The sequence below is a fragment of the Chlorocebus sabaeus genome, chromosome 26 (assembly GCF_047675955.1).
Source record: "Chlorocebus sabaeus isolate Y175 chromosome 26, mChlSab1.0.hap1, whole genome shotgun sequence".
Lineage (NCBI taxonomy): Eukaryota > Metazoa > Chordata > Mammalia > Primates > Cercopithecidae > Chlorocebus > Chlorocebus sabaeus.
In genome coordinates, this window is record NC_132929.1 from 55,884,561 (window position 1) to 55,895,240 (window position 10,680).

At 44.1% G+C, this 10,680-nt stretch overlaps 1 non-coding gene across 1 annotated transcript; it reads left to right on the top strand.

The window, feature by feature from the left end:
- Positions 1-9,709: 9,709 nt before the first annotated feature.
- On the top strand, positions 9,710-9,781 carry TRNAC-GCA (transfer RNA cysteine (anticodon GCA)). Its single transcript has one exon. It is a non-coding gene; the product is annotated as a tRNA-Cys (tRNA).
- The last annotated feature ends 899 nt before the right edge of the window (positions 9,782-10,680 follow it).

Below are 10,680 nucleotides of genomic sequence, written 5' to 3' on the forward strand. Positions count from 1 at the left end.
AGTGATCAGAGCATGGGTTAATTTTTTTTTTTTTTTTTTTTTGCAGTTTGGTTTCTATTAATGCTGTTCATACAACAAATAATTTGTAAAAAGCCATTAAGGTGCCTTGGTGACAATTGAAAACCAATTATAAATTCCTGCACCTCTAAAATGAGACAGAACCAATGGTGCAGAGCCACAGCATGGAGAAGCAAAAGGCCTCTGCATTCGAATGTAATTTTTTGCCTGAATAAAAGGAAGGCTTGATTTAAAGAGAAAGGGCATTTTATCTGGGTGTAATTTATCTATGTTTTATTCTAAGAATATGGCCTATTTACAAAAGCTCGCACAAGTAGTCTCTGAGATTCATTCCACGTAGTCACCGCCATGGGGTCTTGTTAGAGACACTGACCTACTGACACAATGCCCCATGTGTTACCCTGTTTAGTCACTAACCTGGAACAACCCATGCCTCCCTGCAAGGCCCTTTTGCATATACTTCTCTGATACTGAAGTCATATTATACTAACTGTTCCATCATCAGTGCTCTAGCAAAGCTGGATCAATCACTAGACCCCAGGTAGAGCCCTAAGTGCTCTGAGATGAGAGGCCAGGACTCAGAGCCAGGGAGCAGATATTTTGGTTGGCTCTGCCCCTCCCCCAATGTGTAACAGCTTAGAAGTGCATCCTGATTGGTCTAAGTCAGTCGTGGTGCTCCCATCCTCCTTACCAAAGAATAGGTTGAGACCCCAGGATGACGTTTTTCAACATAAGGTTTTCCTGTGTCCTCAGTATTGGTCCAGCTGGAGCCAATGAGACTCTAGCAAAGGTTGCTGGTGGTTCTTTCTTTAGATATTACTGCAACCACATGTGTGGTGCAGAACATTATCACCCATTCTGTTGCTAGCCTGCGAAGAGCAGAGCCAAGAGGATCGCAGGGCAATAGAAGGTGTGCCACTAGATTAAGTCAACCTCCACATCTCCCTACCTCTGGGTCTCTAGTCTTGAGGCCTTTCATGTTTATGCCAGTTTGAATTTCAATTTTTTTTTTGCATCCCAATTGATGTTAGACCACATCCCTGACCTCTCTCCTGAGCAGGACAGAGGAATGCAGCTGACACTAAAACTCAAGGAGGTGGGCAGACAAAAGACCATCTCTAGGATTCTCTCACCCTCTTTATCCTCAGTCATTTTCACTACCATCTCCTGCCCACTCATGTGACCAGAATTTAAATTTCAATGACAATAGAAATGAAATGGGCTATAGAGCTCATCTTCTTTAAACTTCTCATGATAGTTCTGAGGAAATTGAGATTTTGGGGGAAAGAAAGGGCACTTACCAAATACAATTCAGAGGCAAAACTACATCCTTTAATGCCCAATGAAAATGTCTATTTCTTAGCAAACTTTTCCCCAGTAATCACGCCCCTCCTGCACTGCCCCAGGCAGAATTGGTTATTTCTTCTTCATCACCACCAATATATTTTATACTCACCTCTGTTAGAAACACCCCCTATATTGTTGCATAATTATTGGCTCCCACTAGACTGTGTGCTTCTTGAAGACAGGGTGCCTGGTTTTAATATGCGCTTGACTGTTAAATGAATGGAGCAACATCTTTATCAAACCCACTAATTCCACCCTTGTCAAACTCATTAATTCCATCTTTGTTAAGCCCATTAATTCCAACTTTATTCACATAGAATCTTTGATATTTCTAATTAAGGACAGTAGACAGAATCTCTTAAATGACCTCCCAAAGATGTTTCACCCTAATCCCCTGGAATCTGCGACTACAACGAGATATCACTCTTGTGGCTATGCTATGTCATGTGGCACAATTGAACTCAAAAGGGTGAGTTAACCAGTAACTTAATGTAATGTTACATGGGCCCTTAAAATTAGAGAACTCTCTCTGGCTGGGTGCATAAGAGGAAGGCAGAAGGGAAAGAGAGATTTGAGGAAGATTTGATCCCTGTTGCAAAACAGAGGGCACAAGCTAGGAAATGCAGGCAGCCTCTCAAAGGTGAGAACAAGCCCTGGCCAGCAGCCAGCAAGGACATGAGGACCTCAGTTCTACAACCACACAGAACTGAATTCTGCCAACAACCTGAATGACTTGGAAACAGATTTACTCCCAGAGCCCCAGCTGACAGACACCTTGATTTCAGCCTTGTGAGACTCTAAGCAGAGTACCTAGCCATGCCTGCCTCCACTTCTGACCTACAACACTATAAAATAATAAATGGAAGTTTTGGAGTGATAAAAAATACTATTTTCAGTTGCTAAGTTTGTGGTAATTTGCTATGAAGCTAAGAAAACTAATAGAGTTCTTTGTGGAGGGCGTAGGGAAGCTTTGCTAAGCAAATTATTAGAGTAAACCAGCTTTCAATTCTGATGTTCACCTGCTTAGAACTAACCAGTTTTCAGGATGTTTGTAGAAGGGACTTTGGAGATCATCTGACCCTGGGTAAACAGGCTGCATTTTAAGCCAACTCGAATCAATTGGTGTGATTACCAGGCATGGACTGTTAAGAATTGTGAGGCCGAGCCTGGGTACAGGGTAAAATAAATCTGTAATTGATTAGCAACACCTGCCATGAGTGGAGGACCTGGCGACAATGGCATGCTTGACAAACCCTTGCTATTCCTACTCTAGTCTGGCCTACTCATTTGGGAACAGGGAAGGGGCAAGATTACATAGTCAATCAAGACTAGAAATAGGAACCAAAGCCTCCTAGCACACAAATCTAATTTTCTTTGCACAGTGCAGAGTTTACTAAACTCAACAGAGCTAAAAATTAATCCTGCTCTAATTTGCACCCCAGGAGTCCCCCAGGCCCTGGCAGCAGCCCATGGCTCATATCATGGCACTGAGGTCTCCCTGGGAACCATATTTATAAGATCCACCCTGAGGAGCTTATATCCCTGCAACCCACTCTCTGCTCAGAACCGGCCAGTGACAGGAGGCCATCTCTTCCTTCTCCTTTCCCACTCTTCTCCCAAGAAGCTAGGAACAAGCCACAACTCTTGGATGAAGTGAGAAGACTGGGAACTGGACTCTGACTCATCAGGACACCAAGAAGAAATGGAGACACAAGGTGGAAGTCAGTGGAGCCAAGAGGAAGCAAGCAGCTCACAGACCGCGTAGAACTCCTCAGGCTACCATGCTTATTTACCAGCTGGCCCCACTCATTACTGAACTGAGGGCTTATTTACCGGCTGGCCCCACTCATTACTGAACTGAGGGCAAAGCTAAGGTCCTACTGGCAATGACTCACAAAAAAGGCTATAAATAGGAACATTTATGACCATATTTATACAACCAAAGTTGGTTCAATGATAATGCATGGAAAAATATACTCTTTGCTGGAGAGGAATTTTAACTCCATTTGGGTATATGTTCCCAAGTGGGGAAAAAAAAAAACTTGGGCACACAGCCTTAAGAAGTGCGCTGGCCCCTGGTAATTGCTCCAATTACCTGTGAGTTAATTAGAGACCATTATGTATTCAGAAGTGAGATTTTCATCCTTCAAAATTTGCATTTCCAGCGAGCAGCTCATTCTCTATGCATCATAAGGTGAGTGTTCCCTGCTGATTTCTTTTCCTCATATATAACCGGGCTCACTCTGCGACTGATATAATCAGAAGTCCATTAGACAGGGCCCAAAAAAGCCAGGAAGAGGTAGCAGGCTTCTGGGGCAGACAGATGGGTCTGGAATCTGTCTAGCCCCAGAAGCACATATTTAAAGAGAGACTGATAATTTGGACAGCTTTTTGCAGGGACTGCTTTCGAGTTTGCTCAGTCACAGCAACAGACTTTCCAGGAGAAACCAAATACCAGACACCTCCCTGAGTAAGAAATTCTCACTGCCTGGGTCCTAATAGGAGTGCAGCAGAAGGCTTTCAATTGTTTGGGTGGGGCCTGCCGCTCTGACTCACAGTCATCTATGGGTTGACCCAAGGGCCAGGGCTGGATAAATTTGAAGATTGTTATAATTTATTTTGCACACACCTTAGCAGGCCCCACCTGAACAACTGAAAGCCTTCCCCTGGACTCTTATTAAGGCCTAGGCTATGACCATTTCTTACCCACTGAGGTATCTGATATTTGGATTCTCCTGGAAAGTCTGTGATTGTGACTGAGCAAATTCAGAAGCGGTTCCCACAAGGGAACTGTCCAAGTTATCAGTCACCGGAAATTAGAACAATTACCAGGGTCCAGCGCACTCTTTAAGGCTGTGTGCCCAGGTTTTCTTTCTCTTGGTAACACATACCCAAATGGAGTTAAAATTTCTATTCAGCAAAGGTTATATTTTTCCATACATTATCATTGAACCCAGTTTGATTCAATGTGGTCATAAACCTTCCTACTTACAGCCTTTTCTGTGAGTCGTTGCCAGTAGGACCTTAGCTTTGCCCTTGGCTCAGTAATGAATGGGGCAGTCTGACCCAAGGGCCAGAGCTGCGTAGATTTGAAGACTGTTGTAATGTTCTCAAAGGCATGGGGCTATTCATACTTTTAAACTCAGTAATCCAACAGCAGAAACATTTTTAGACAAAAGAAAATCATCCCAAATAATGAAAAAACTTTATGCACTGTCTTAGCCTGGGCTGCCCAGAAAACTGGGCTGAAGTTGCAAACATTTATGTGCAATTACTTTATTAAAGGGTGTAATATCAGGGAAATAGGCGAGAAGAAAAAGGTGAAGGAAGCAAGAAAGGAGGAAGAACCAACATAGGGTGCCTTACTGAGCTGCCCATTGCTAGGTATTAAGTGAGACTGATGGCTTGATCTCACTAGACAGCCTCCCAAGGTCATAGCATGACTATGACTTAGAGTGTCCGTGGAGGGGTGGGAGTGTGAGGTGAAGACTTTATTCCATGGCTTCCATCTCCCATTGGTCAAAGTTTTGCCCCGCGAAGCATTAATTCCTTCACACTTCCAGGTTACACGTGTGTGGATGTTGAGAGTGGCCCACTGTGTCTCACACCCTAGATTCAACAAGGAACCCAGGAGCAGGAGGTGAAGTGCAATAGGCTGTGAACCCCTGAAGTTGGACAGGGTCTATCCGGAGTGGCAGTTCAGGAGTGATGCCCAAAAGCCATAGAGATGGGGAAGCTGCAAGGTCATAAGAGGTCTGATAAATACCTCAGTGTGGCTGTGGCTTTTCACTGTGTCCATCTCAGTGTGGATTCCAGTGAGGAAGCCCAGGCTTGGCAGTTAAATCATCTTCTCTGTGAATCCTTATGCTAATGCTCATTAGCTGTAGGACTGAGGGCAAACTAACTCCTCCGCACCTAGATATCTGTGACTGCTGAATGAGAATAATGCCTACCACACAGAAATGTTTCAAGGTTTGAATGAGATAATCTGTGTAATGTATGTAGCCGAGAACACAAACTTAACAAAACTAAATTTTCCTCTTATATAATAATAAATTGAAACAACATAAACATCCAATTATTGAAAAATGGTTAAATAAACCACGCTACAACCAGATAATGGACCCCTGTGTATCCTTTAAAAATAATGATACTGAATAAGTGACAAAATTGAAAATTGCTTCTGATATTGAAAAAAAAGATACAAAATTGTATAGGTACAGTGCAGGAGGAGAGTGTTGTAGCCGACATGAAATACCATGTGCAGATGCCTAGGGATATGCACATGCATGGCATTTCAGGGGAAACACTAAGAATTGCTCCTGAATACTATTCACTTTTCTTTCTTGTTAACAGCACTTCAGATTTGTTCGAAGTGCTAATGTGCTCATCCTCAAGTGACAAATCATGATTTGTCTCAACCAATCTGGAATTTTTTTCTTCTCTAAATTTCCAACCTCCCTTGTAGTTGGAGAAGGCCATATGATCTGTTTCTGTACAAAATAATTTAATAGGAAGTCTGCTACTTCCCATTCAAGGTCTAGTAGAGCTTTGCCTTGCTTTCATAATAAAAGGGGAAGTAACATGGCAGGCACTGTCTCTTCCTCTTTCTTTCCACTTTGGATATAGATGTGAAGTCTGGAACTCTGGCAGCCATCTTATAACCATGAGGTAACTAGCATGAGGGAAAGGTCAAGAAATTCAGCTCTGTCATTTTTGAGCCATCAAATCAACATCAAAAACTACTTTCAGTCTCTTGTTACATATTTATTTGTTTAAACATCAATGGTCAGATTTTCTGCTACTTCTAAACAAATACACACCTAATTGATCTAGGATGCCATGCTAATCAATTTACATGCCTTATCTCATTGATTTTTACAGTGGATGTTTAAGGTATGCTTTATACTTCTCAATGTTTACAAGCAAGAAAACTGAGAGCCTAAGTGATTTACCCAAAGTCACCTCGCCATTAAATCTCCAAAGCATAATTTTACTCAATCTTTATCCTAAAGTCCTTCTTGCCACTTTAATAGCAAATAGCATATAGAATGCAAAAAGATTGTAAGGCAGAGAAAAGAATGCTGAGCCATGAAAATGGCAAGAGGCTGGTCAATGGTGTAGTGGGACATGCTAAGAGGTTTTCACTTTGCTGTATTGGGGATAGGGAGCAGCAATGTGCTAAGACCTGCCCATCAGCAAATATTACTGCCATGTTCCCAAGGCCTTATGCATGATAGAGCTCAATAAATGCTGGGTGAATGAACAAATATATGAATGCATAAGCCAAGAAATGATTGGATAAAATTCTCTAGGTGCATAAGGAGAATGAATTAAAGCAGTCAAGACTAGAAGTAAGAAGATCATTTAGGAAGTTATTGCACATGAGAAATGTTAAGGTATGAACTATAGCAGTGTCTGTAGGACTGGAGAGGAGAGAACAAATTCAGGAGCAACTCAGAAAACAGAATTGATAGAGTCACAGTCCTCACATGGCCACCAGCTTATCTTCCTGAAAGAACATTGTTTATTACGCTATTTGGCTGAACAAAAACTTTCAGTGGTTTCCCACACCTTGCAGAATATACCATAAAGTTTGTTCCCTACATTCATGGTCCTTCATCAGCTTCTAGCTCTACATCTGTCCCAGAATAACTACTCATCAAATTCTGAATAGAAATGCAAATTAACTAATTCATCAATTTGCATAACACTTAATCATTCACAGATGTCTCTATCTACTTATTTATTTGTTTGGACCTTCCCTTATTTGCTATTTATTGTTTTCCAACAACCATGTGGCTTAAGCAGGCAGGATTGGGCACTCACAGGTAGCATGGTTTTGCAGATGAAGGAATTAATATTCAGAAAAGCCATTTGTTAAGTTGACTCTCTGGCAAGAGCCTCCCCCATGTTACTGCCCCTGCAACTCAAAGCCTGTCCTGCTCTGCAACTTGGCTGGATCTTTCCTTGCCCAGCCTCGTGCTGGACTCACTCAGCTTCTGGCCCAGAATGGAGGACATGCCAGCTATCCATCTGATTTATCTAATCCTCAGATGAACTCGTGATCAAACCCCACATCCAGACAGCTTTCTTAGCAAGAAAATTGAAGTCATCTCTCTTAACCCAGAAATTGGTTTACAGATCTTTGTCCCACACAGATGGATAATAAACTGCTCTGTTGAACACTATCAAATATGAAACTTCTGAAAGTTTTTTTTTTGAGACATGCTCTCACTCTGTCACCCAAGCTGGATTGCATGAATTGCAGTAGCACAATTACTACTCACTGCAGTCTTGACCTCCTTGAGCTTGAGCAATCCTCCCACCTCAGTCCCCTAAGCAGTTGGGCCCACAGGTGTTCACCACTACACTCAGTTAATTTTTTATTTTTTGTAGAGATGGAGTCTCCCTGTGCTGCCCAGGCTGGTCTTGAACTCCTAGGCTCAAGTGATCCTCTGGCCTCAGCCTCCCAAAGTGCTGGCATTACAGACATGAGTCATTTGTTAGGCACTTTTCACCCTCACATTAACAACCTGGAAGAGTTGGGGAAACAAGTTTCTTGAGTTAAAGTGGTTTGGCAAGAAGGGCTGAGCTGGGATTAAGATTCCGCTCTTCCCAACTCTGAAGACCCTGTTCCCCTCACTGCTGCATCCTGCTCATTTTCCAGGCCCAGGTTAACAACAATGGGGAAGAGTCGAGAGACATTTTTCTAACAGGGCAAACCTTCCTCCCAGCCCAACTCCACCATCCTGGGCCACTCCTCTAGTCACATGATCCTTTGTACCATTTGGCCCAATTGATCTTGATCTCCTCCACATAGGTCAGAGACAGGGTGAGATTTTTCTCATTTCTCGTGGGAGAAAGGCAAGCTCTGCCAAGCCCAGAATTTCTGGCCCCTCCTGTCCCAGCACAAACCATTCACAGTCTTCACACAATTATTCCTGGTGTGGGGTTTCATTTCTAGGAAACCTTCTGTCCCTCAACCTCACCAGCCCTCAGCTTTTCAGGATATTTGAGGATTGCATGTTGGCTGTGGTCATGGGGAATTCGGTGACTACCCCTGATTGGCATTCCTTACCACGCCCGGGGGAATGGGGAAGCCAAGAGATGGACCGAATGCAGGCTCAGGCCTCCCTCTCCTTGCCCCCAAGGGCATTCTCTCCAGCAGGTGACTGGCCATGACAACTACAATGCTGATCTGAAACTGGTCAATGGGTTCAACAGAAGATTTGGCAACCACAGGAACACCCCAACCCTCTGTCGGAGCACGTCCGTCTTTGGAGAGGTCACCCACTTCCCTCTGTTCTAACGGCATCTCTTCCCTCGACCTGAATTTCTAAGACAGATGGTTAGATGAACTCTCAATGTTATTTTACATTAAAAAAATGTGTGTCTCCAAGTGTGTTGTTTCTTCCCTGAGATTGGAGGAAGAAGCCAGCTCTACTCCCGGCTTCTCTTCCCCCTAGAAAGGAGGTGAGAGGAGAAAGGGTTTCTCAGGCCTATGCCCTTGCACTCCATACCAATGAGTGCCAGGTTTGAAAGGAGAGGCTTCTGCTCTCCCCTGCCAGTGGGATAAGAAGGAGCCACACTGCTCAACCTCAAAAAAGCACTTCTCCAGCTATCAGCAGGGCCCCAGGTCAGAGCTGGCTATTGTTTTCATCAAAAACAGAGCAAAGGCCAGGCTCTACAGTTTACACCTATAATCCCGGCACTTTGGGAGTCTGAAGTGAGGCCAAGATGGGAGGACTGCTTGAGCTCAGGCAGGTGGATCACTTGAAACCAGCCTGGGCAACATGCCGAAACCCTGTCTTTACAAAACACACAAATACGCACACCATATAGAGAGAGAGAGAGAGAGAGAGAGAGAGAGAGAGAGAGAGAGAGAGAGAGTCTCACTCTGTTAGCCCAGGCTAGAGTGCAGTGGTGTGATCTCAACTCACTGCAACTTCTGCCTCCAAAGGGGTTCAAGCAATTCTCCTGCCTCAGCCTCCCTAGTAGCTGGGATTACAGGCGCCTGCCGCCACGCCCAGCTAAATTTTTGTATTTTTAGCAGAGACGGGGTTTCACCATGTTGGTCAGGCTGATCTCAAACTCCTGACCTCACCTTGGCCTCCCAAAGTGCTGGGATTACAAGCGTGATCAACCGTGCCCAGCCTAGGATGTCATTTTTCAAGCGTTCCCTTTCAGTTTATCAGTGGCCAAGGGACAAGCCAAAGCAGATGATGGATAATTAAGAAGGTGGGGCTTTAGAACACAAAGCTTGCCAGAACTCTAGTGTGGGTGGAACTTGATTGTGTTGAGTCACCATAAGTGGACAAGGAAGGAGTCCCTAGCAGGTGAAGGGGGTATAGCTCAGGGGTAGAGCATTTGACTGCAGATCAAGAGGTCCCCGGTTCAAATCCGGGTGCCCCCTTCCCGGATGTTTTCTCTCCATTTTAAAGTAGCCACAGTGTCACCAGAAAAGATGAAAAAACTTTCAACTTGCTCTTGTGCTGAAATTGTTCCTCCCGCATTCCAGCTGACAACTAGGACAAAAAGCCCTTTTAGGATCTCCCTTGTCTTCAGTTAAGATCATGTCCCTAAGGAGATTCTAAATCTATAAGTCTGAGAGCTGTGAACACAATTTGACAATTGGGTGTGTGTCGAAGTATAGATAAAAACGTTCCTTCAACATGTATTTTTGAAAACTTAGTACACACAAAGCTCCCTTGAATTAAAACATGAAAGAAGAGCTGGGTGCAGTGCCTTATGCCTATAATCCCAGCACTTTGGGATGCTGAGGCAGGCAGATCACTTGAGGTCAGGAGTTCAAGATCAGCCTGAGCCACATGGTGAAACTCCATCTCTACTAAAAATACAAAACTTAGTCGGGCATGGTGGTGTGCACCTGTAATCCCAGCTACTTGGGAGGCTGAGGCAGGAGAACTGCTTGAACCCAGGAGGTGGAGTCTGCAGTGAGCCGAGATCATGCCACTGTACCACTCCAGCCCTGTGACAGAGAGAGATTCTGTCTCAAAAACAAAAACAAAAACAAAAACTCCTTGATAACATCCTTTGCCATGGTCCTTAATGCTACACAACTGCAGCCAACCACTTTATGGGGTTTTCCTTCTGTCAGTTTCACAGTGGACCACCCCTTCCCCTAGTTTCTTGTCATCAACCTTAATTAGGGTGACCTGGTGTTCAGCACCAAGGACCTTCACCAGTCACATAGGCAGGCTCATCACAGTTGGGGACAGCACACAAGGATGGGCCCAGCACTTGTCTAAGGCTTTGGCAGCTTCTCAAATTCCATATGCTAGGCCATCATGG